This window comes from Vicugna pacos, chromosome 5 (assembly GCF_048564905.1).
Source record: "Vicugna pacos chromosome 5, VicPac4, whole genome shotgun sequence".
NCBI lineage: Eukaryota > Metazoa > Chordata > Mammalia > Artiodactyla > Camelidae > Vicugna > Vicugna pacos.
The window spans coordinates 76206430-76233283 of NC_132991.1; positions in this window are offsets into that span (position 1 = coordinate 76206430).

Sequence of the window (26854 nt, forward strand, 5' to 3'; positions counted from 1 at the left end):
TCTTTTAAATTTATAATTTTCCAGATCAAATATAGTCATTTCCTTTAATTATTTATGATATGACATAATTTTCACCTTATTGTCTTAACGGCTCTCCTCCAGAAATGTTCCATTTTCTCCAGGTTCTTCTAAAAATCTTATATTCAAATTTCTATGGCTTTATTGATCCATATTTTCTTTTCTTAGCAATAGTTTTATATCATACATTTTGATTTCCTTTGTAAGAAAATAATATCTCTTTGGCCTCTTTCGAATATGCACACACTACTCACTCGTCTGTTTGCCCTCTTCACCTTCCTCAGTTTGCCCAGCACAAATCAGAGAACTAGGACCATGAAAGCAATCATGAAAGGGGAAGTTGTAGCAAATGGAAAAGTGCATCTCAGTGAAAGTCAACAAACATCATCATATTGATAAAATGCAACTAAAGAGCTATAATTAATTAGATGAGTTATTTTTAGAGAATATGAAGATAATTGGTATATATAATATTTACCTAATTCTAAATAAGTAATTTGGATATTGGTAATTAAGTTGCTTAACCCTTTCAGTTATACAGAGATAGAAAACAGCTTGGAACTTAACAGTCCAATACTTCTGTTAAAACTTTTAAAAGTGAAAACTGAAGTTAATATATTAAATGTTTTGTTTTAACTTAAAGGGACAATTAAAATATTACAGAGTAGCATTTTTATAGACAACTGACCATGTAAGCTATCGGCTGAATGTTTTGAAGTTAATTTTAACTAAGTCTACTTTTGGATTTACTCAAAATTTCTTCATTTTAACATCCTCCTTCCTAGGGCCAAGACTATTCCACATGGCACGTTTTTTTGCTGGTCAGTGTCTGAAGCTGTATTTATTACATCCCTTCTGACTTTTAAAAATTGATTTCTTATTAAGAAATATGAAAGTGACTACTCACTCGATAATTAGCCAAGAGCACTGTTTCATTTATATGCATCTGCGTTCCTGAAGCAAGTGAGAAAATGTGGCTGTAACTTTCAGAGCTTCACTTAATATGGGCAGCTTTTGGGGAGAAAATGTAATTGCTGTTCTCACACACCCTCATGATTAAGCTGATAATACTGTATCTCTCAATCTTTGTTGAAGAAAATGACTGTTCTAACATAGATGTGTAGTTTTTGTCTTTGATATGTCTGCAAGAAAGGCACAGAAGTTTTCATTTCAAGGGAGCAATTAGAGAAATGCATGGAATCTTAATTTCTCAAAGTGCTCAACAGCAAAGGAGGACATCTGGCTGTAAGCAAACCAACGTGCAATCAAATTAACATTATGAGAATACCACTGGCGAGTCCCATTTTCTTCCCAACATAAACTATTTTTGAATTCTTTGTAGTTTAAAATGTGGTCATTCGATTTAGATTCTCAGCCAAAAATGTCATCTCCAAAGAGCATTAAAGTCCTAATTGTTTTGAAAAGTGACTGTCTTTACTGCTCTCAACAGGTCCGAGTAGAGTTGACCTAGCCAAGTGGAGACTTGGTCATCATGAGGCTTACACGGCATTGTCTTTGGCTCTGTTTTCCCCAAAGGGACCACGACCTACCCAACTTTTAAAAGGTAAGGGGGTCAGAGGAGTTTATCCTTTTAGAAGGAGGAAAGAGACTTTTTTCTTTCATGAGTCTTCATCAGGTCCTACGATATTCCTGGCACGTACTGTCTCTGCATGAGACTAGACAACTGGCTTTGAGGTTAATCCCTGATGAGTGACAATCATAGTCAGTCCAGAGTATAAACAATATGAGAAACAAATCGATACTATCACACTTCAAAAGATTAGTATATTTTTCTAAATAAGAATTAGTGTCCATGATTCAGATTTTTCAGTAACGATGTTAGATCTGTGAAATCATATTACAAATGATGATCAAATTATTAGCAAATATTTGAACTATAATGCAACTGTGTGTTCATCTGTGTCTCTTTATGTGTATGATGTCAGTACATTCTGGAAAACATGTTTTTCTTCAGCAAATATGTTTTCTGGCTATCTTGGTAGTTTTGTTACTGTTCAAGATAACACATTTGTATCACATGTGTCATGTGCTGTTCAGTGATCTTCATTATTCATTATTCAAAAATAAAAACCAATTGCTTGCTTTACTGTGGTAGCCAAACCATTTAAGTAAAACAATGAAGAACATACAATAATAAATCTTTTCCTAGTCTAGGTTTTAAGTTCTCTGCTCAAGAGAATTTAACACCCTTAATAGTTTATTGTTTATTCTTCCAGAAATTTTCTATGTGGTTATAATTATATATAGTAGAATATTTTGTATGTTCTAATTTTACTTATTAATAACGCATTTAACATTTTTAAAAGATTTCACTTTTTTTGTTAATATGATGGAAAAACTGGATTGTTCCAATGGAAAATGATTACAATTAATTTAATCAAGTTCTGTTTTCATAAAGCTTTGTTGGATACAGTTCTAAAATAAAAAATGAGTGTTAGGATTTCAAATATGAAGAAAGGAAGAACAAAATTAGATTAACTTAATTTTGACCGACATGTTCTTGATACATCAGTATAAGAAAGGCAAGTGTTATTTTAGAAAGTGTTATATTAGGAAACAAAATCAAGGTGAATACTTGATCTTAAAGACACATGGTTCAATGAGCAAAGAAATATCAACAAAAATCAGGAGGGAAACCAATATCCATATAACTTTATTATTTCCAGGGGAGAGGGGAATAGTACCATGTTAGAATTGGTAGTTACTCCAACGAACTGAATTGTAAGTATAAGTGTGGTCATGTGTAGAAATAGTCTTGTCTGTTGGACATGGGGTAAGATTACAATCATTTATGCCAAAATGTTTTTCCAAATATTTATATTACTTGTTAGAGATAAATTCTAAATCAGAATCACAGGAAAATGAGAAAAACAAAGAAATATAGGAGACAGAGGGATGTCCAGAGTTGAAGACATGAGATACTCAACGTGGAATAGTGGGAGGTACAGAGGAAAAGTAAAAACAGGTCCCTGTCTTCCATTGTCATGTTCAAGCAAAATTAGAAAATAAATAATGTCTCTTCAGTGTTTCCCTCAGGAGTAATATCTCAGCTATTTCCAATCCTTCGCTACCCTGGAGAGCAAACAGTTTTCTTCTGTGATAACATTTTATCCACATCTATCCAGTATAATAATAATAAACAACACCAACAAAGCAAAAATGATTTATAGTCTAGCCCCTTAGGACTCTGTTCTAGGCTAAGAATATTCTTGAAATGGCTGATAGAAATTTTGATAACCGTTTCATGTTAACGTGGTTCCATAATTCATTAACAGTCAAAACTACAGACACTGAATCAGCCAGTGGAAGAGAAAGCAGTCTTACACTGTTTCTCATATAATACCTGCATCATGAACCTCTATTAAAGTTAATCCATTAAGCATGTCAGGAAGTAGGAATCTTGAAAATGTCAGGCAGCATTCATTCATATTTGGAAGAAAGAATGAGACAAATATTAAATTATTAAGGAATTATTAATAATAATGTGAAAATATAACTATGAAATGTTTGATATTTAGAGAGCTGGAGCAGAATTAAAATAAAAAGTAATAAGTTTAAATTGCCGTATCAATAAAGCGAAAAAGGATCGTGCCAGTGGTTACAATTGCAGAAAGATCATATTATATTTCAGTCAGCATTGTTTTTTCTTTGTTCAATATATTAGAATAAACATTTCAGATAATCGAAATAACTATATTGTTTTATAGGACTGAGTGTCAGGTAAAACCGAGAGCCAATGTGAACAATGAAACAAGAAAGAGTAAAATGAAAGAGTAAAGTTCTTTGTTAGGTTGGGAAGATTTTAAATCACAAAAAAGCTGAGAGCCAGATTGGTAAAAAGAGAGAGCCAAGGAAAATGAAATAACAGGATATAATGAGATAAGAAAGTGTTATAAGGAAGAGAAAGCATGACATTCTACCAAAATAAAATCATAATAGAACAGAAATCCACAGGCAGATTTACAGTTTTGCTCCTGAAAAATTGGATATATCTGCAGAGACCAGGCAATCAATCAATCAGTGTATGTCAATAATATCCAAACTTTTAAATGTCAGCGGAAATAATGTGTTTTCATGTTTGCCCATTTTTGACTAACGAGGTAATTGCATAAAGCCTGTGTTTGGAATGAATTGAATACATGAAAGTGCATTTCAATTAGAGCCGACTTCAACTGTACTGATGTTACCGATTTAAAAGATGCAATTTTAGTACCTCTGTTTGTCACACTTTTCCCCCACCCCGTTCATTTAAAATGATGGTTGACTTGATAGATTTTAGTCTTAATGTATTTGCTGTTTTGCAATAGAGCTTTTAAGCTACACAATCAAGAAAGTTCTTTTAATGTTTTGTGCGCTCACAAAACATATGGAATAAGTAATTAGTGTTTACAATATACCAAGGAAGTGTAAAAACGAAAACAACTTGATTTTTGATAGCTATGCTACAGTTGCTAATTTTCCTTTTAAATTCTATATTTAAGGAACTACGTTAAAGGTCAGTAGTAGGAGTAGCAAAGATTAATTTAGGAGTGACCACTAAGGACAATTACAATAAACATTTATTGAGTCCTTTGGCTTAAAGCAGGATGTCTGTATAATTACTTATGATAGTGGTAGTTCTTAGCTGAAATAAATAAGTAAAAATCCACATCTGTTCATGTTTAAACTTGAAATAATGAGCACATTGTTTAGTGATAGTGCCTCTGGAAGACAGCTCAGCAATCTTCATTTTCTTTTTTTTTTCAAAACAAAATGTTAGACAAAATAATTTGACAAATTTAAGCTGAGAATTCTTTAGGGGATTGAAAAGAAAGATGCAAACTATATAGGTTTAATTTTTTAAAACGCCACATGTTTTGAGAAATATTTTCAGCTGGAGATACTTCAATTGATTTGGTAAAGAATAGAGCAGTAAGTACAAATGTACTTTTTGAACAGCTATTAACTACAAACAATAACAAATTTTGAAATATGGAATAGGCCCATGAGATTCCTGTAATTCCTGATGGCTTCAGCCTGGCAGTCAATGAATTATTATTCATATAAATGAGCATGAGCATTTTTTGTCAAATGAAAATATAGTTATGGCTAAGTTTGATACTTAGGAAGGCATAATCAGGTTGGACCTTCCCACCTAAAATAGCCAGACTTCAATTCAGCGATTATTTTGTCTCTGTCATACACAATACTACATATTAAGTAAGCATTAAACATGAAAAAAAGAAGAAGAAGAAGATCCTAAACAATGCTAGGGAGTTTCCAATCAGGTAAGTTACAGAAAAAAGAAATTTAAGAGCCTCTCATGATCTCACTGGACTATAGATCATTCCTGGATCATGCCAAGCAACTCTGGATTGCAGACCCTTCAGCTCTTTATTCTGACAGAAACACTTCCCTAGTTCTTTATCAGGCTAATGCCGCCCCCTCTTGCTTTAAATTCCAATTTAAATGCCGCTTCCTTGCGTGTGGCTGCACTTACACATGAGATTCGGCTAGGTCCCAGAAATAGGTACTACCAGCCCTACTTGCCTTTCCTTAGTAGTACCCATCACAATTGCAGTAACTTATCATCACCGGTATACCTTGAAGATAGTGAAGGTTTGGTTCCAGAGCACCGAAATAAAGTGAATATTAAAGAGAGACACACATTTTTTTTTAAGTTTTCCAGTGTGTATTAAAGTTATGTTTACACTGTAACATAATCTAGCAAGTCTCCAAATAGCATTGTCTTAAAAAAAATGTACATACCTTAATTAAAAAATACTTCATTGCTAAAAAATGCTAACCATCACTCCGAGCCTTCAGCGAGTAAATTGACTCATATTTTTTTATAGGTAATGTCAATTATGTTAAGCATAGACCCCTTGCCATTTTTAGAACCGCAACAATGCCTCTATTTTAAGAATCAATTTTAGTGTCTGGTTGAATAATTCACTTAGTCTAGCAGAAAAACTAGCAGTGCAAGCTTTATCTGTCTGAACTGCATGTAAAATATTATTTATTTTTATTAGATTAATTTTTGTCATGATAGCATATGTTGTTCTCCATAGTAATCTAATATTGACAATTACAGAAGGGAATAATTATTGGGAAGAACACTAAACAAAAACAAAATAAACTAAATTTAACTGTAAATATAATAGACCTCCTAACAAAAAATAATGAATTATGACAATTGTACTAAAATAAGTGAAAATTAACAGCATTTCAAAGCTTGAAGTGAAAATTACTCGAGAAATTGTGAAATTAAAAGACCTCAAACTATTTCTGTTGAAGACATGCCTTGACAACACATAATATATTGCACAGATCAACTAATTTTTTAAGGCAATATTCTTTTTTTTAAGGCAATATTCTTTAGTGTGTTCTTATGGTCATCAAGTGTAAACCATTGGACAAGTCACAATTAAGTGCTTAATTTGAAAATACCAAGAAAATTTCCCAGCTATAACCTTAGTTACTCCATAGAAAATTACAAATTGAGTGAGAAATTGTAGCTCATTACACCATACTCATAAGAGGGAAGACAGAAGTAAAAATACAAAGTAACATTTAGAGAGATAACAGCTTTTGCTCATTCACAATCTTCCTTCTTTACTGTACTTGTGCCCAGTTGTCCAAATTCAATAACCTTCCCCAGCCTAGATAATATAGTTACTTGAGTCCAGTTAATACCCACTCTACCTTTAAAAGCTCCGGGCTATTCATGACTTCACTATCTTGTTTTTTTACAGCTTTAAGAAAGAAAAAGAGAAATTTGCCTGTGAACCAGTAGGGAAACAGGAAAATAACTGATGAAATAATAATCTGCAGAAAAATAAATAGAGCCATAAAAGTCAGAAGTAACAGATAGGAATGAAAGGCGTACATTCGTGCACCATGTCAAGTCATTTTCTCATGGCTTTAAAAAGAAAACAGCAATAAGCAAGGAAAATGCAGCAAATTGGGTATTCTAATCTATTTGCTAGGGCTTTCAAAGGAACAACACAGGGAGAAACTTTAAAATACAGCAGCCAAGCCATATACAGCCAGATTGGGGCAATTTACCTTTGAAGGGAGCAAAAAATAAAGGTAAAAAATATCAAGTGGGAAAAGTAAATACTCAAAAGACAGCTTTTACCTACAGACCTACAAATATCACTGAAGTGGAGTCAGATGCTTGGCATTTCTGTTCCTACTTGACTCCACTCCAGTGCAGTGCATTAAGAGAATGCAGAGCAGCGGGCACGGTGCAGATTATGTTTAATGGCAGGGCACGCATGGCAGCCAAGTCTAGTCGTTGAGTGCTGTGTGCCATTCACAGCCGCAGCTGAAAAAAAGAACTGTGAGGCTCATCAACTTAAAAGGAATGCAGAGAATTTAGACAGAGTTCAGAGTAGAATGACAACAATAATGGAGACCTCGAAGGAAACATTAAGCAGAGTCATTAGCCTGGAGAAATCTGAGAAGCTGCATATTTATCGATCTTTAAACAAATTATGGCTTATCCCTCAAAGGAAAGTAGTCCATACTTTTGACTCCATTGGGCATCACAAAAAGGAAATGAATTTAAATTGCACTATGAGATATTTAAGGTAGACATAAAGAGATGTTTCCAGGTAGAGAGAGAGAGAGTGGTTTAAAAAATTAACTTTCTCCGGAGGTCATTAAATGTATGCCATCTTAATTGGGTTAAGCCTAATGCTGTCTCTAATTTTCTATCACATGTTTCCTTCAGTGCTGTCATATTACTGCCCTTGTTATTTTGGCATTATAACAAATTACATTTTTATTTTCCATTCCTTTGACTGAATGCTTTTCACTCTCTCCTTTTAATATGTGAAAAACATGCAAACCAAAATGGCTGGTGCCAGCCCGGTGCCTTTTGCTTTGTTCTTTTCAGCAGAGATATTTTAGGGAATATTCTTATCTCTATATTGATTTCACTTTTAGAAAAGATTAGGGCAGCTTGACTCCTTCTAGGAATACTGAAATCTGGAATGGAATGAAAGAACATACCACGTTTTCATTAAGCTAGTTTTATGTAGAGTTTAAAAACATTCCTCCAACCCTCGATGAGTGTGATGAGCGGTACTGAGCACAGAACTGGGGAAGGCTCACTGCACCGGGCCCTCCTCAAGACCAGGCTCTCCCTCAGGACACCAGTCCTAGCAAGCTAGGTCACCAAGCTGTCTGAGCAGAGTTGAAGCAGATAGCTTTAGACTTAAAGAATACTTTTGGGGGGAACGGAATAAAAAACAGTAATTTTTAAGTTAAAAATTTTAAACTCCGTTTGCAAGAACATTTGTCCTGGTCTTCTTGGTACTGAATCCAACCAGATAATTCAGGGAGAAATAAAATGCCTTAGACAGTTCAAACAGTTTCATGAGCTCTGTCCCTCCTCCAGCCAAACGCTTCTAGTTCTAAATCAATCTCTCCCTTTATATATTTATTTAATTCTCATACAAGTGTCTAGAGGAGAAATTTAAAATGCAAAATATGGGTCAAATTGTTGCTCTTACTTGATTTAAATCTTTATAACTGACTCATTTGTCAAGTTGGAAGTTATTAAAAAGATTGATTTGTTAAGTTATAAATAAATGCCTATATATGCACTGTCTAATATGGTAGCCACTAGCCCCATGTGGCCATTTAAATTAATTAAGCTTAAATAAAATTTAAAGTTGTTACTTAGTCCCACTAGCCATATTGTAAGTGCTCCATAGTCACACAGGGCTAGCGGCTACCATATTGTACAGCCCAGACATAGAACATTTTCATCATCACACAAATTTCTATTACACAGTGCTGACCTAGATAAATGAAGACATAAAGGTATGTTATGTGAGTATTTATGACACAAGATAAACATTGCTCATTTGCCTTTATTTTCTTCCTTTTATTAAAACTCAATTCTCTGTAGCATTGTTTCAGCCCAGATAATGTTAAATGATTTGAATCCATGTTAACTATGTTCAACTCTGGTCTCTGTCATTGACTGAACAACCTTAAGCAAGTCACTTACTCAATTCATTTACTCGTTTTTTTCAACAGTTATTTCCTGAGCATCTGCTGTGTTTAAAGTACTGTGCTGAGCACTGGAGAGAAGGCAATGACCTAAACAAAGTCCCTGAACTCATCCCAGTGAGAGAAGAAAATAGTATGCAAAAACACTATGTAACATAATACCATGAAGTGTTAATGGCTACAACAAATATCACTCCTGAGTACGTGGATCAGACAATCCTCTCCATGGAAATAACATTTGGGAGATGAAGCCATGCCCATAGGACCTCTCAGCCTCACCTGTGTGGGTCTTTTAGACACTTGTTCTTCCCAAACTATTGCTGTGTAAACTGACTCCATCTGGATTCTGACCAACTTCATGCAGACACAACATTGCCCCAGAACCACTCTGGACGGTGCTTCTTTATTGAGGCTGAGGCATGAGACACTGCCTGAATTGTTTGACTTCCATTCACATAAAATGTGGAAGCTTAAAGAAGCCAGAGCCTCAAGGTGTATATTTTGACTAGTGGGAAGTGGGAGCTTAATGGTAAGTCTGTGTCTCTTTTCCTATCCCAGAAATGAATCCTGAGATATTGTCTTTTATGACCTCAGAAGACAGTCCCATTAGATGGAGACATTAGCTGCACTTAATACCAAGCAATGATCAACTTTGTAACACACCTTTTTGTTTGTTTGTTTTCCTTTATCTACTTCCTGCCTCACTCTTGCTTCCCCTTAGTCTCTCTTTTCCTCACTCCTCCACCTCTGGTATTGTGATCTCAAATTCTATCATAACATGTAAAGCTTTGCTTTATGAAAAACCCAAGGAAAATAATTAGGGGAAGCCTTGTAGACAGAGGGAATTTTTTCAAGTCCTTGAGTCAAGAACACGGTTGGATTGTTGAGATATAGCTAAATTCTTGTGTCTTGGCTTTAATATTAAAAAATAAAAACTAAAATGCAACGGTTGAAGAATTTATCAACATTTACAAAAATCTGAGGCTTTTATATATAAAATCTCCATGCATGTATCCTGTGTATTTATAAGATTTCATTCAATGTTTATTGTCTTTCTTCATTTATGCTAAGTTTCTTTTGCTTTTATAACTATATGGGGGCATCTTAAGGAGTCTCAATGTAGTTTTCCTACACAATGATTGCTTAGTAAGTCTTGACCCACTGGCTTGTTGATCTTGTGCAACTATTTTTAAAATTTGAATGGTTTTTTTCCCCCTCCTTCTCTGACCAAATAGGCCAGGGTATTTCAAATCTTACATCCCCTGGAAACTTTTCTGAATGCCTATGTTTTGTTCTCCCCCATCCAAGATATTGTTTCAGTCCATCTGGGAAGAAGCCCCACAATCTGTAGTTCTAATCAGTACTCCAGACAATTATGAGAAGCTCCTCTGATGACACACTTGAGTAACATTATATCAACAACAAATGATGCGCTACATGGAATTCTGGCACTCTAGTGGCTTTAAAAACTTCATTATAAGCAGTCTCTTTCTATAAAGAGTTTATACTTCTGTGGCACAGGCAGGTATAACATAAATAGCTATAAACTTTCCATTTAAAACATTGCTTATCAATAAAACTAATTCACACAATCTATAGAAAAGCAAACTTCAGTTGATGTCAAGGGTGAAAACATTTATCTATTAATTGTCTAGAGCTCCCTCCACTAAAGTTATCTTGTGTATTAATTTTAATAGTTTTTCATTGTGATAAATCACAAATCCATTAAAATGATTATTTTAAAAGATGGATAATGGCAGACCAAAACAGTAGCCCCATTATTCTAGTAAAGTTTGGCATTCACTCGTCTCAAGAGATGCAGATTTTCCTATATGAGGTTGGAGGCACTAAATGTTAATGGAAGTTGTGATGTCTGAAAAATTATTGCTGAAATACCTGTAAGTGTTATTAAATATTCAAGATACATGGGATATTCTGGGTATTAGATTACTACATTACTTTCTTTTCCAAAATCCTTCAAGAATTTTTTCCAGCTTGGTTGCAGAATTAAGTCTATTCTCCTCAGCTCTTCGTTGTAAGCACTCCGTGATCTGGTGCTTTAGTTTCTTGATTTTATCTCCTGAAATCTCACAGCACCACTCATGCACTCTATGCTAGTTTCCAATAAGGTAGTGTTTCCCATAGGATGTTCCTGAAATCGCTAATTTCAGGAGACTAATATGTGTTATATTTTAATTTAAAAAAAGTCTCCAAGGTCAAATGCACTTGAAAAATGATATGATAAGCAAAATTAATCAGATTTTTTTTCCTATAATTCTCAGACCCTTAAGGATGTTAGTGTGAATTAAGAATAGCCAGGGAGTGGATATAGAGTGAAATATTTCCTCAAGGAATTTTTTCACAAAACACTTTTTTAAAAAAATGAAGTACCTATTGAGAACAGTGTTCTGAAGGACAAAGTTTAAGAAAAATTGAGACGGTGAGAAGAGCACAGGATTTGGAATCTGATGGCCTGAGGATCAACTTCCAAGCACAATATTCACGATTGATTCAACCTATATCTACCTATACCAGTAAATCTTCAGACTTGTGTTTCTTGCTAGAAAAATGAAGAGAATTATATTATATATAACTTGGAAGGTCATTGTGATAATTTAATAAGAAAACGTGTACTAAACACCAATATTGATCTTTGTCATATGTTATATGGTCAATAAATGTTAATTTTGTTGCTTTTCCTCAACTTCCAGCAAAACTAAACTCTTCACAGTTTCCTTTAATATGCGTCACTCTTTGCTTTTGGAGGTAATAGAAGTAGATTAACACTTATGCACCTGTTTCTTTATGTGGTTGTTTGCCTCTCTTCCTGTTTTTATTCTTTAAATTCACCTTCTGTATAAAGCCCTTTCTTTAATCTTCCCGTTAAAATTACTATCTCCCCATTTGTATTCCTAGGGAAAGTTTTTTTTTGCACCTCTGTTCCACAAATCCCTATTCCTCTACTAGAATGTAGTTTCTGTGCTTTCAAACATCAATTATTGATTGACCAGCATAAACATATTTAATCAATATAACTTTATAAATGATAGAGAAATGTTTTATTTTCTAGGAAAACCACAAGCAGCAAGACTCTTCTTAATGACATAACAATGAGATTTAAAAATGACTCTTGATATCAACAAGCTGCCTTTTGATCCCTGACATACATTTTTTTTTAAATTAATTTTTAATTGTTTTCAGTGTTTGTTGGATGATGAAAAAATTTGGCTTATTCATGTCTCTTTTATAATCTTTTCATCACTATTGGCCTAATAGGCTCCTCCAAGATTTTTGTAGATTTTTGAGGGGTATTTCCTAAGAAATATCTAGGTTCTACACTTCTCTGGATTTAATGTAAAATGTATTTGACTGCATTCAAAGGCTGTAAATTTGTTCATAAAATTAAGATTCCTCTTCTGGTTCGCACTTAAATCTCAGTGTTAAGAAGCCACATGACAGATTGGATGAAAACACGGACGTTTAGTCAAACATTCTTGACTTAAAATCTTGGGTTCATCACTTATTTAAACATATGAACTTGAAGTTTAGAGAAATTCGGTGTACTCCCAGTTTTATTTCCACAAAGGAATAGTATTACTTCATAAAGTTATTATGAAGTTAGTGAAACAATATATATGCATATACAGTTTATTGATAATTGAACATATTTTAGATATTTTTATTTTATATAAATGTAGCTTTGTTATTTTAAAGTATATAAAAGCTTTTTATTGTTAATCAAACTTAATTTCAGTATTCCAAAATATATTTGGTGCTGTTTTCACATTCTTCTCTTGTTTCAGTATTGATCAACAAATCTGAGATTTGACAGGTCCACAGATGGATCAAGAATTATTGGGAGTCCAAGGTGTTCCTCAGTCTTCATCTCAAGATATCAGCACCCAGATTCTTTTTAGTGACATTCTCACCAAGTAGTAATTATGCACTAAATTGCGTTTCCCTGGAAGCAGTTTTTATTGTTTACTCCTATTTTATGTTTTAGTAGGAATTAATTGAACAGAAGGCAAGAAGAATAAATTCTGCAACCGAAGGAGAGAGAAGGTTATGAGGACATAAATAACTATCAGGACTACAAGTAAAAATTGCCTTAATATGTGGCCTGATGAGGTACTTCAACTTAATAAGATCCAATGAGGCTGATGCAACAAGTACGTGAATAGTAGTGAACCTCAGATTTATCACAAGGACAGACCTGAAAGTTTACTCATTAGCGCCCTATCAAGCCTATTGGAAAGATGCACGAATTCACTCTACCCCCTCCACTTCGATTCTCTTAGCTTTGGAAGTGGTTGCTTGCAGGTTTTGATAAATTCATTGTTGATATAAGTTCCCTCTTACTCTCTGAGTCATAAAAGAACACACAATTTCTGCTAATGAAAACTAACTTCTGGTTTTAATAGGTGTTTCAACTGGGCTTTAATTGGAAGTGAACTAGTCAAGAAAAAGAGGAAAGGATAATGTCTAAATACTTCAGAGAAAGAATAAGAAAAGTTCTATATAATCAAAAGATTAGTCCTATAAGATTAGAAATATATATTTATTTGGGGGTAGGAAAATAATTTTTATACCAAAAGACAGTTCAAATTGAAGATAATCAATTTGGGGCTTTATTTCTGTTGTTCTTCTACTCCTGTCTCAGAGTAATGTTTTTTTATGTCATATAAAACAGAAGTCAGAGTCCTTAGAAAAAATTAAATGGGGTCTAAAAATAAAATAGCCACAATAATGACGATGCAGAATTTTACCTGATGTTTAAGTTCCCTTGGTATTTAGAAGGGAAACATTATTAGTTCTCTGGAAATAATTTTTCCCAAAAGAGCGTAAAATGTTCTATTTATTTTATCAAGTCTAAGTTCTTCATGTTTCATTAGAATTACCAGCAGACCACTGTTCTCCACCTGATGCCTGCAATAATTTCAAGCCCTCTTCTCTTTTGGCTCAGATAACCTAGGTTGAATACTTTTTTTTTTTTTACAAGCACTCCAAGTCTTTCATATTAGATGAATTGTGTCTTCCCAGGTTATACCAATCCTGGTCTCTTCAGAAAATAAGTGTACATGTTTTTGCAGGTGTCATATCATTTATGACAAAGGAAAAGAGTAACCACATAGGAACCTCTAAAGATAGACTAAAAATGTGCTCTGAAGTGGAAAAGTGAAGAGGGAATAAAAACAATAGCATTTCCAGAGGAAGTGACCTTGCTTGATTGGATCTGCACAGTGTTCCCACCAAACGAACCCACTGACTGCCCGCAAGCACATTTTACACGTGCACTCCTCCATGCCGGCGCTCTTGGTGTGGTTACCCTGCTGAATTACATCCAGTCTTCAGCTATTTGGTAACGCCTTACTTGGCTTAGGAACTGAGGCTGATCACTTTGTTCTCTGAATGAGCTTATTATCTAATTTTATTGGTGGTTATTTTCTAGTTGCCCTGGACAGTAATCCTCTTTTAGTACATGCTCCTTTCTTGCCTTCCTGGTGGTTCAAGTTGGGTCCTGCTTCTTATTACAGACCCCACTGTCATTTGGCCAATATGGAGTCATCAGGTGTAAATATCTGACCAGCACTACGCCAAACATATTATTACACTCCTTTGCCTGGCCAATTTGCTCCCTTCTTGGTATTTTGCTAGTTGGTATGTTTGCTTTATTTTGTTTTGTTCTTATCCTAAGACTGATATGAAGATCATTCATACTCTACCTTTTATAGATGATCCAAGAGATCCGAACTTGTGGCCCATCTCCTAGTAACTATGTTGAAATGACTAATCCCAGATAATAAAATTATTATACAAAGAGAAGACAGAAAGAAATAGAGAGAGAGACTGGGAGTTTTGGAGTGCAGTGTTTGTAATCTCAGTTTTAATTGTGTATGAGGTCCAACTATACCCTGGAACTCATGATTTTTTTATATTATAAAAATGATAAATAATAATTTTTGATATAAATTAGTTGAGAATTGATTTCTGTACTAGAAATTAAAAGGCTAATATGTCATGTCACTCTTTAAATATACAGGATACCATACTTTTGTTGGTCTTTTATATATGTGGTCATTTCAAATTCCTTGGAAGCATTGGCTGTATTTCATGTTTGCCCACATCCTTTGAGGTACTACTGCAGACAAAGAAACTCGATGAACACTGGTTGGTTGAAGTAAGAAGACACAATTGTAAGGTTGCTTCCAGTTTTTTGGAGTTTGTCTTGCCCTTCTAGTCAAATTCTGGCAATAGTATTAATAAGATAAGGGAGAAAACACCATAAGTTACCTTCATTAGAAGTAGTGTATTTGGTATTTGGACAGAGCATAAACTTTTATATACAGAGATTATAAAAGTCTTTTTCATTTTCTGGATGCTGAGATTCAAGAAGATTAAGTAACTTGCTAAAATGCATACAGATAAAGTCAGAATAAGGATTAAAAATCCAGTTCACCCAAACTTGAATTTCTCCGAATCACATCTCTAAACCTCTCTTAATAGTTAAAATGAGGTATTAAAATGAACTACTGGAGAGTTCTATCAAAATGGATTTTTCAGATAAGCATTTTTGTTGTTGACATATATTTAGGTTGGTCAAATACATTGCCATAAATCAGATAAAGTAAGTAACTTATGTAATTTTTAATTTCCTGCACAAAAAATATCTTTGCTGTCTATGCATTTAAATATCTTGGATTTTATTTTTCAGTCATCCTTATAGAAAGCTTTATCTTCCCACTTATGAAAAAAAACAGAAAATAGGGTATCAAATGAGACTAAAGGAATATCAGTGATAATAGTAGACTTAGAAAAATAAAAAATAGGGAAAATCCAAATCCATTGTCTTAGTTTCTTCCTATTGTTATTTCTTTGGAATGGAATCATATAGATGAGTTTCTGTCTATCAAGTCAAAGTACCAAGTCACATTGATTACTTTTACTAGGGAAAAAGCCTATCTCTGATTGCACACCTGGCCTTCTACAACTCAAATGTTCCTTTTTATGGCATTTCAGAATATATGAAGTATACACAAAATTGGCTGTTTGATATTCTAATTTTCATATCAAAAAAGAATGCTTTTCATTTGCTTCATTGATGGCAATTGTGTTGTCTCAAATCAGGAATAAAATTTTAGGGTTTGAAAATGATTTTGATAGTCTGAATTCTTTTTGCTTACAAAGGCAGTAAGAAGTTGGAGAGGACTAGATATTCAAAACTTTTGTTGTTAAGTTAACAATAGGAAAGTCAACAAAACACTTAAACTACTAGATAGATAAGTGTCTACTCTATTATGTATTTCAACTTTGGGAGGTCAATTACCCTTGGCTGTGTTTCCTCACAGGTGATTTTTAGATTTCTCCAGGAAATCTTTGATCCGAATTTCACTTTTTTTCTCAATATCCCATTCTGACCTACTTAAGATTTATGAATATTAAATGATCTCTTGCTCATTTATTTGAAACTGAGGTTGAAACCACCATTGAAGCTCCATGTTGATTTACCTGTAGATACGGACTTAACAATATGTTACAATTTTAAGATTGCAGGAGAATATATATAGATATGTACACATATATATAATACATATACATATATATTTTATTTTTAAGCCCAGTGCCATTATCAGTTATATGAGAGGTATGTTTAGGGGACAAGCTATAAACATCACTAATAGGAATATTTGTTTAATGGAGTATTGTATAAATTTTAATGGTAAACCTACTTGAGATAAAGTGATGGGATAAAAATAAAGTATATTTAGGATCAGTGGATTTAAGTATGAGTTCTGACATTTTAAGCACTGTGACTTTCCTGAGCTTCTCTGGCCCAGAGTTTAAATTTTAGCAAATAATAATAGTGACCACACAGCTTTTTGCGACTATATTTTGAGGTTAAAAAGTTTGAAAGGTTTTTGGTGAGTGATGATAGACTATAAATATATTGCATACTTTTATACGAAAGTGTCCATAACAGGGGAAACACCTTGCAGATTTCTATCAGTCTCTCTCTCTTCTTTCCTCTTAGGTCTTATACACTGCAAATTCAAGCTGTCCTGACCTCTACAAACTCCATTCTCTGTCTCCTCCACTAATATAAGTACCACCAGATTCAAACATGGAATTTCATTTCTTTTAATTACTGGAGTTTGAAATACCAGGCAATTAAATTATAAATACATTGGACTTGTTTTAATGTCAATATTTGAAAATAGATACAATTCAGTACATTACTTTTAAAATAAGTCACATCAAAGATTTTTCTTAATGTTGGGAATAAATATCAGAGGTACTGGTAATTTTTGGCATGTTATTCCAAGAACAGGACAGAGTAAATTTTAGCGGGGGGAGGGGGAGACTGTGGGCCAGATGACATTTTAAAAATAATTTTTTTGTCTTATTTATGGATACGATTTCTTAAAAATAAATGTAAAAGTAGTTAGGGACCACTAACAAAACAAGATTTTTCTAAATTGATGTCATACTTAAGTCTTTTGCTAGCAAAATTATTTTGGATTTAAAATATAGTTTTGGAAATCTGATGGCATTACAAGCTTATTCATTAACAGATTCAGATTTTATGGCACCACTTATCATCTACATATGGATTTTTTTTCTTCTTTCTATTTGAAGTTCCTGAAGTTTCTATGTAATTATAAGTGTTAAAATATTAATTTATTAATTAATTAGTCTTACTCATTATTTTATTAAGTCAGCAAAAATGTTAAGTTCATATAATTAGGCAGTGTGATCAACAACAGGAATATAATGGGGTCCATCACTGAAGAGTTCACAATCTGGGCTAAGATTCAGAAAAGTAAATAGGTAATTAGAATTGAGCATCTTGCTCTCAGGATACAGCAAATAGAGCGATTAAGTTGGGTTTGGAGAGGGGCCTGACAATATTCTTCTCAGAGGTAACATGCAGGTGGAATTTTAAAGAATTAATAGAAGATATTAACTGTATCTATAGATATAGATATATATATATTCTCCCTCAATATGTATACATATATACATATATATATCCAGAACTCTTCATATAGTTAGGTATCTGTATCTGTATAGACGTGTGATAGCACTTGTTGGACACCTCTTGGTAAAGTAGTAATACAAATACATAAGGATCCTTTAGAATTGAGTGCTTCTCTTTAAGTATCTCATACTTGGAAATCCATTTAGTACCTGGTATGGTGGTTCCGCCCATTTCAGCATTGTCGTAGTCACAATAAAGAATGTGTTGTTTTCATAGAAGTGAGAACTAAATAAACATAAAATCATTTTACCAAAACATTTGAGCCCATGACAAATTTGGAAGCAGCATCCAGAACTAATGAATCTCACTAAAGTTAATTCAAGTTTGTTTTTCTTGACTGAGTCAGGTAAAGAAAACAGAGAATTGTATACTAAAGTCTGGATAAGTGATGAAAACCTATAAAGAACCAAATATATCAAGATAGTAAAAAGAATAAAAACACCAGCTGACATAAGGCATTTTCAAGAATTCCATCCTTCTGAGAGGTTTTCTTTCTGGGTTTGAGAGGTACACATGAGCTCTTAGCTCATAGGATATGAAAGTTCTAATGTCTTTATTCATAAAACACAATAAAATGTATTGTCCAAAGTGTGCTTAAACATTGGCATGGATGAATGGCTTTATTCTGTTTTCAAGCAATGGTTGAATTGTAGTTTATATAATTAACATAATGAGTGTCAAACAATAAATGAGTGTAATTGTGTTTTTTGGGAAAAAAGGCAACAACAAAGAGATCAAGTCCACAGAGCACTCTTATAAGATGTCAAAACACAGATTTGTGTTGGCACTCAGAGGTCTCATGGCCTTTGTCATTGGGCAGGTATGTGACCTGCAGCCTTTCACTTAACCTACCTGGAAATATGCTGCCTCATCTGAAAGCCGAGAGGGTCTGGTTACATGAGCTCTGTTTTTTGAGGCAACAATTTTTATCGCCTGATGAGTGAATATATGACCATTGCTGTGGGAGGTAACAGCGAACATTTTTATATCTCTAATTAATGCCCGAAATACCTTGAGATATACTGAGAAGGCCTCTTAAAGTATAAGGATATAAAATATGTTTTTGGCAAATGAGAACCCAGGAGATTCCAAGTTATATCACACCTAATACAGGAGACATTCTGAGACTTAATTATAATGATTTACCCAGCAAGAAGGGAAATAACAGAAATCTTTTACAGCCCACTAGCCAATAATAAGACAGAAGTTTACAAATAGCAGCCAATAAATATAATCATAAATTTAACAACACATAATCTTTTCTTTCCTCCTTCTTAAGGAAATAGGCGATAACTGAGTTAATTCAAGTTTAACTTCAAAATAGTTTAAGTATCCTTATTACTGCTGCCAGCTTTCAGTAAATTAGGTATTTTGTTGAAAGAGCACGTGCAAATAGAAAGGGGGAAAGCCCTAAACCAAAAAGAATCCCTATTAATGGCTTCTTGAAAAATACAACAAAGGCCCAGATATTAAATCTACAGCTGCAGTTAACACTCCATCATTGAGCGATGATGGACAATACTGGTACTGTACAGATTCAGGCTAAATTAATGCTGTTGGGTTTTGTTTCTAAAGACAAAAAAAAAAAAAAGTGTATGAAACAACTTCAGTTCTCACTAAGCCGAATCTGTGATCCCATCTGTTCGGGTTTTATGCTTTAAGAAGAAAAAAGAAATCAACCTCAAAAACAAACCTCTTTCATCCTAATACTATTAAGATATTCAGCAGGAGAACTAGATAAAATCCTTGGAATAGTATTCAACGTGAGCAACTTTAAATGGTGAAGCCACCATTGTTTGGCAATGTCTAGGGCAACGTGCTCTTCTGAGGATGCATGTGAATGAAGCAGTGAGCTGGACCTGCAGAAGGGGGCGCCACCTCTTCCTCCTGGCACAGTCTGTGTAGTGAGCTACACATTTTAAGGGTTACAGCTAAGAATCCTGCTCAGTTCCCCCGTTTTATTCTAGGCAAAGAGGTGATCTGCCTGACTCTATAAAGTAGAAACATTACATTAATTTTTTTCCTTTTAAATTTGAAGTGACTTTTAAAAGGATGAATAAATGTCCATCAAAAAATTTTTACTGTTTCTCTTCCTTCTTAGAAAGAAATTTGATATAAACACAAAATGCTATTGCCTAATGAAATGCTTACTAGAGAATAACTAATTGGTTTAAAACAGCTTAATTATAGGGCTGGATTAAGTTTTTTCAGTCCCTGTTTGTATTGGCTTCCAGGGTACAGTAAGTATTACATTTCTTAAGGATTTATGATGTTTGTGAATAATCTGCCCCATAATTTAAAATACAATCAACAAAACATTGTTCAGGTTTAGGAATGAGCTTTAAATACTATAATTTCTCAGAATTAAAATTTACTTTATCATTATTGATTATGAGAATTTTACATGTTCCAGTAAGGCTTCAAAATAGATGATATATTGATGACTTGGCACTTTATTAAGCACAATTAATTTTGTGGTACTCTCTTGTTATTGATCTGGGTATAAGAAATTATTATCTTATTGTTCCTAATATCATGACTTAGATGTATTTTATTCACAAATGAAAATTTAGAAAGGAGACTGAAGACCTAATAGCTCCACATCGGATACCAGGAATTTGGTAAATAAAGAGTCAGAAAACACCTGTAATGGATTAAGGCAGCCTGTGCAGACTCATTAAAAAACGTGCTGATCAACCTTCCTCAGACTAGTAAATAAAACAATTATGACATTCTGTAATATGAATGAAACAAGAGAATTTCTCTTTTAAGATATTCCCAAGCCCTTATCCTGTACTATTTTCTTTATAATAATATTAGCAGCTAACACCGAGCAAGGACTTACTCTTTGGCAGACACCAAAGCTCTTTAATACTGCCTATTATATATTGTCTCGTGTAATTTCTTTACAACTTTCTTATTATTCCCATTTTTAATATATGAGAAATCAAAAACACAGAGAGGTTAATAAACTTGCTCAAAGTCATGCTGCTATGAAGTGGTGAACTGGGAATCAGACCAAGGCTACATAGCATTTGATGTCTGTCCAAGGATAATAGAGTGGTTAAAGATTTTTTTCAAAAGGTTTTCATTAAACAGAAAAAAAATCGGAAATGTATATGTTATTTATTCCTCAATTCACTTTTTAACTGGAATTCAGATCATGTTGAGTTTGGAGTCAACAATTTTGAAAATTCTCCAATTAAAAAGAAACTGTTTTTCTACAGTTTTGTTTAGATAAGCTTCTTCAACTATAAAAGATCAATGAGAAATTGAAAACTACACTTGAAGACAGCTACTATAAAAGTCTTCTGTTTGGAGGAAAGGTCAATAAATTTGTTACTCATTAAATATTTACATTTGGCTCTAAGGCAATTTAATATGTAATAAATAAAAGCAGGGAAAAATTATGTACTTATGTTATGCTTTATGATCCTTGAAATAGAACATAGGATTGTTTGTAAAAGAGCAAAAATAAATAATTCAGGAAGCAAAACAAATAAACTAAATTTACCTATTACCAAAGATATTACCTATAGCAATGGTTTAACTTGGAACATTTGCAATTTTGCAGCTTCACCTTGGTGGTATTCTATGTGGGTTCAACATGTTTAATGAGAAAAGTACATCATGTTTCAACCTTTTTATTTTAGGATTTAGAGGCAGCTTTTGCATTCGTGATCTCACTTGATAAGATGAAATAATAAGCATGCTCTCTTATTATCAGGTAACTAGGTATTGGCTGGAGATTTTCAATAAAGACCCTGGAGAAAGTCTTTTACAAGGTCTTTTCAACATCTAGGCTTAGATGGTACACTCCCTTCCTGATAGTTGAAGAGTTACGGTAAAGTTGTTTTTCTGGATGGCTAATAGGATGATAGCCCACGAGACGGAGCAAAGAGAGTAGCGTTAGAAAAATATTCAGAAGAAAATTGGAGGGAGTGACAGGGAGGGCTTTAAACGCATTGAGACTGATAATTGTATATCCACCTCAAAATTTCCAAAACATTGCTAAAAATGCAAATCGTCACTTAAAAAAGATAAGAATGAAGTCATAGATATAGATTCAAGAATCATTCATTTAGTGGGAATAATTTCAGTTGAAAGTGCAGTAAAATAATAGCCTGAAGCACTGAATCACAAAGAAATAGGAAAGTAGAGGGCAAAAGGTCAAAGATTAAACCTCAGAATTAAGGCAAAGCCTAATGTTTATAGTTTTAAGGATGTGCAATCTACACTTCCATTAATAAGCAATCTTTTCATTGTCCTCTTTGTTTAAGAGACTTTGTTTAACACTACTATTATCACTTTAATTCTGTGACCCATTTGTAACTACTTACTTTATGATTTTTGTATTTCCCAAATAAAGCAGTTTATTTTATTTCTAGATTTGAAATATTTACCTGCTGTACAGAAAACATAGCTGGGAAATAAAATCTTGACAAGCAATACTGGAAGGTGATACCTTTGCCTCATAACTGTTCTCTGGAAACCTCCATTACTCACCCCATTAAAATTATCTTTCTTGTGGATGATTAGTCATAACATCTCCTCATATGTTATTTCACTTTCTTTGTCCCACTAGCTCACGGGTTCTCATACTGAGGTTTTAGCCTTCAATCTAAATTTCATTATGTCTATACTGGGTTGCAATCTCAAAACTATACACTGGTACATAAAAACAGATAGTATTATGGAAAATAAATATATGATGGCAGAAAATTGGTGTGTGGAGGAGCAGGAATGGTTCTGCAAGAGTTAGTGTAATAAAAGCTGCCCTTTATCATCCCTTTGGATGGATGAAACATTTTGGCTGAGGCACATAGGGAAGTTGGAATTAGGGGCAAAGATACATTCACGGAGAGGATTTATGAGCTTAGATGTGTTCTCCTGAGGGATAAAAGGCATAATAAGAAGGGTCACCATCCAGACAGAAAGAACACTAGATTAGAGAAAAGCCTAAATATTTGTTCAGACTCTGCCATTAACAATAAGGCAACTAACTTGACCTCTTTGAGCTTAAATGTCTTCATCTCTTATATAAAAGAATTAGATTAGACTATTTCTGTGACTCTTTCCTTTTGCCATCTTTTCTAATAAGCCATAATTTTTCTACACTACAATTAGAGTGTTTATTTTTATTACAGGATAAAAAACATAGCCTATGTAAACAACTATCACCAAAATTCACCTTAGGTAGAGAACTGTATTGTTTTGAATAATATATTGATAGGTGTTTGATTACAGAAGATAAGACCCTAGGAATTATAATTATGAGTGCTGTAGTTCTAATTAAGACACAGGAAAACATTGTTTGTGACATCTTGAAAGAAACAATGAGAAAATGAGATAGAACAAGGAAGATGGCAAATGAACACTTATTTTGAGATGAGTTTCTTCCCAGTTAAGCCATGGTAAAGCCCACTAGAATCAAGAAGTACTTAATGTGTGGATTTCTAATAGAATAGATGAAGCAGTTGAGTTGTAAATCCCTGTGCCAACAGGTGGAAATGCAGATGCAATCCTTAAGCAGACTGGAGCACAGACTCAGAGAGAAGCAGAAAACAACAAGCTTTTGAAATTTGCAGAAACTGTGGGGAGGGCTTTGAAACCTATTACAGATGGAGGAATTGGAACTTGGGCCAAGCCAAACAAAAACTTCAAAAGTAAGAAATCCTGATATGACATCTGGCTTATAATTCCAAATTTTGAGTGGCATCACTGCCCTGCTTGAAGCCTCCTCTTTTCTCCATTATCTTGAGAATAACATCCAAAACGGTTGAGGTTAATTACCAAGCTGTACTCCATTTAACCCCATTCTACCAAACACCGCCACTCCAGACACTTTCGTAGCTATTAAATTCCTATTGGTGAGCTAGAGTGTATAAGCCCTAGATCTAATATTTCATCTTTTCTTTACCAAGAATGATATCCCTGCCCATTTCCATTTGGCCTTGGATAACAATGCCTCAACTTTCAGTTTTTTCCTCCAGTTGGCCTTTCCTGACCTCCTAGACTAGGTTTAATGTCCATGCTTTATGCTGTCCCCAACCATTTTCTGGTTCTTACCCTTTCATACTACTCCTCATACTCGGTTTTAGTTTCATCTCTGTCTTTCCTTCTAAACCATGAGGGCAAAAACCATGTCTATAGTGTTTATCATTCTATCCCCAACCCTTAGCATAGTGCCTAGAATATAGTAGGAGTTAAATAAATTAGTACAGAAAGACTGTTTTATGAAAATAATAATTTCAGATTCTAGGACAGGTTTGAAAGTCCCTACCTGTTCAGAGTTATACTGTGTGACAGCTCCATTCCTCAGTCACAGAGTGGTCATATTTGTTAAAGCATAAAAGCCACAGGAATTATGCTACCTGTAAATATCAGTAATCTAAGGAGCAGAGATTCCATTTTTCATTATTTATCATTTGCATAATAATGTCATTGATCTGGTCATTACCCCAAAATGATTCAAATAGTCCACTTTCTGACCACCCATTCTCTGGTCATTTGAGCTAGAGTGCTTGCTCAATTACTCCAAATTTTTTTCTTCCCAATCAGGAAAACTGAAGAAGCCTAGTAACTGAACTGGCCTACAGGCTCCCTTAAAATCTATGGTTTACCCAAGAGCCACAGTGATCAATTTAAAATACAAATTCAATCTGGCTAAGCTCTGATAAGCCCTTGAAAGCATTATACTTAAGAAGCAGCAAACCAAAAGCCTTAACATGATTTACTAGACTGTTCATGGTCTATAAAATTTGACTTCTTCTTACCCTCCAGAACTCTTGTCGTTCATTTATTCGACAAACACCTATGAGTGCAAAGTGTGCTAGACATTGCTGTGGTTACTGGGGATGTAGAATGCCTGCCCTCATAGAGCTTGCGTTGCTGGTCAGATGAACTGAGTCAATTTCTTCATACCACCTCCCAACCCATCATCTTCTCCCTGGATTCCATCTCATTAATAGTGCCCTCAGTAGGTCACTTTGAAATAAACAACATGTTGAAAATTCAGGTGAAAATTCACATTTTTAACCCTCATCTTACTTAGCATCTTCAAAGCCTATAACAAATTGTGCATGAAATCCCCCTATAAACATTCATATGCCATGAACTCCCCCCTGCGTAAATAGTGACACCTTCTCAATTTCCTGTAACAATTCCTACCTCAACTCTCCCTAAGCCAAAGATGAAAAAAGGATGGGAGGGAGACAGAAGCCCTGAGAAACTCCAATGTTTAAATGAGTGGATGTAGCAAAGAATGAATAGCTGCGTGAGCCCCTAGATCAGATCAATTTATTATATACTCTATACACACAAGTGCCATAGGACCCTGCAGTACTCCTCCATGGAAATTTTCAGTTACTTATTTGTGAATTAATGTTTATCTTTCCCACTAAACCCATTTTCCCAGTAAAACCCTTAAGACTGTCAGTCTTGTTCCCTGTTGTGTCCTCAGAGGTAACTTGGGATTTGACTCATAGTAGACATCCGATTTTGTAGAATAAATGAATGTACAATCCCACCATATGTTTGCACACCCATCTGCATACTCTTCAGTGCATAGCTTTGTCATTGTGTGTATGACACCTAGGCGATGGAAAAGGTAGGTTAATGCTCCTAAATTACTAACAATAAATCAATATACTGATGTTGGAGGAGGTCATCCAAAGAACATGACTTCTGGTTGACCGTGAGAGCCAGACCTGGGCAGTCGAGGCATCCCCTCTCCTGGCCTTGGAATGTATGTTCTGCCCACTCTTCCCACAGTGGGAACTGGTTGCCAAGATGCAGCATTGAGAGAGAAAGGTGTTGTTGAGACCATCTGGACAGTATACGTGACTGAAGCTCGTTAAGGTCATTATATAAACGTTTAAGATTCTGGCAGGCGGGTGTAGAGATCTATTGTCTTAAGGTCACCTTAAGAGACAAACCTTGTTTATAAATTCCCTTGTTTATTAAACCCACCACTTACCAATCTGGAGTGGTGTGTCTGCCTTTCTTCAGACTCTCCTTGTCCTCCATGTATGGGGGCCAGTTTCAGATTTCACCCAGGAAAGTGCTGAGGTCACAATATTGACTGAAAATATAAACTACTCATAAATTATGGTTAACCCCACAGCAACATAATCTTTCCTATTTTTATAAAAAAAATTGATAAGAGACTTAAGTTTTTATGTTATTTTATTGTTCTAATAATGCTCTCTAATTAAAGTTTAACTTAATCTAGGGGGAAAAAAACCACTCAGATAGTGATGAAAAAGTTCTAGCATAAAAGTATGTGGAAGAGAATTTAGGCTGAAAATTGAGGAAATCAAATACAAGACTCTCATATAAAGATCAGAATTGTATTCTCACCTCCCTCTTGTTGTAAGAGGTGTTTCTTTGCTTTACTTATTTTATCTTACCATAAATTCACTGGATGTTCTCATAACAAGGAATGTGAATCAAGAAAAAAATGTGCAGAGTAATATACCAGGCAACAACTGGAGTGGAGTTTTGTACTGCCTGCCTACTTGTTAGTAATAACCATCTAATTCTAGATGCTAAGATACAGTTTATTCAAAGATCAAGAAATATTTTCAAAGGCACCATAATTTTTTAAATGATCTGCAAAGTAATTTTGATGACAATGTTTTCAGTTTGGAGATTTACCCCTAAGGAAAGTATTAGACAATGAAAAAGTGGGACATTGATATTGATATACATACTTTGTAAGCTATACAAGTGTACATATACTTGAAATAAATTTTTCCTCTTATCTAAGTT